Source organism: Gracilinanus agilis, unplaced genomic scaffold (genome assembly GCF_016433145.1).
Source record: "Gracilinanus agilis isolate LMUSP501 unplaced genomic scaffold, AgileGrace unplaced_scaffold7245, whole genome shotgun sequence".
NCBI lineage: Eukaryota > Metazoa > Chordata > Mammalia > Didelphimorphia > Didelphidae > Gracilinanus > Gracilinanus agilis.
In genome coordinates, this window is record NW_025397903.1 from 1 (window position 1) to 1,112 (window position 1,112).

A 1,112-nucleotide genomic window follows, 5' to 3' on the forward strand; every position below is an offset into this window, starting at 1 on the left:
GAGAGAGAGAGAGAGAGAGAGAGAGAGAGAGAGATACAAAAACTTTACCTCCAAAACTGAGGATGGAAGTGGGATGCTGGAAATCGGGGTTCAGAGGTCCAGAAATTAATCACACGGGTTCAAGTCAAAGTCCTCCAATTCCAAACCCAGCATCCCTTCCATCATGTCATGGTGCCTTCCCTTCTTCCTAGCGGACTCTCTCCTCATCCCGACTTCCATACTCTCTTCAATCATTTTTCCTTTCCTTCTGGGGCCTTAAGCAGGATCTCTCTCTACTACCTCTCATGGGGGTAAAGAGGAGTGCTTAAGGCTGAGTCACTGGTGTTGAGGGATTGGACTGGAGACTTGCCCTGCCACTCCAGCCCAGATCCTGAGCCCAGCATGTGGAGTGATTTAGAAGCACAGTGGGAACTTGAAGGGCTCAAGAACCTCTGGAATGCTTCAAAAGAGAACGGAGAAGGGTCAGCTGGGTGGCTCAGTGGACTGAAAGCCAGGCATAGAGATAAGAAGTCCTGGTTTCAAATTGGGCCTCAAGATACTTCCTAGCTGCATGACCCTGGACAAGTCACTTTACCCCACTGCCTGGCCCTTATTGCTCTTCAGCCTTGGAACCAATACATGGTATTGATCCTAAGATGGAAGGTGAGGCTTTTTAAAAATTTGAAATAAAAAAAGATAGAGAAAGGAGACTTTTTTTTGTTTTTTTTTTAAACCCTTAATTTCTTTGTATTGGCTCCTAAGTGGAAGATTGGTAAGGGTGGGCGATGGGGATCAAGTGACTTGTCCAGGGTCACCCAGCTGGGAAGTGTCTGAGGCCGGATTTGAACCTGGGACCTCCCATCTCTAGGCCTGACTCTCAATCCACTGAGCTACCAAGTTTCCCCCAGAAAGGAGACTTTTGAAAGAAGGGATTAGAAAGAAATGTAAGTTCCCTGGTATTTCATGGTTTTTTTTTAACCTTACGGATCGTTTCTGCCTTCTTCTCTTGTGGTGTCAACTTTGGTTACACTATATTTGCCGTAGAATTTCTCGGTCTGATGTTTCAGGGTGGGAGAGATTCACAGATTACATCTGTTCTGCCACCCCGCTGCCCATGAGTTTTCTAATGCCTC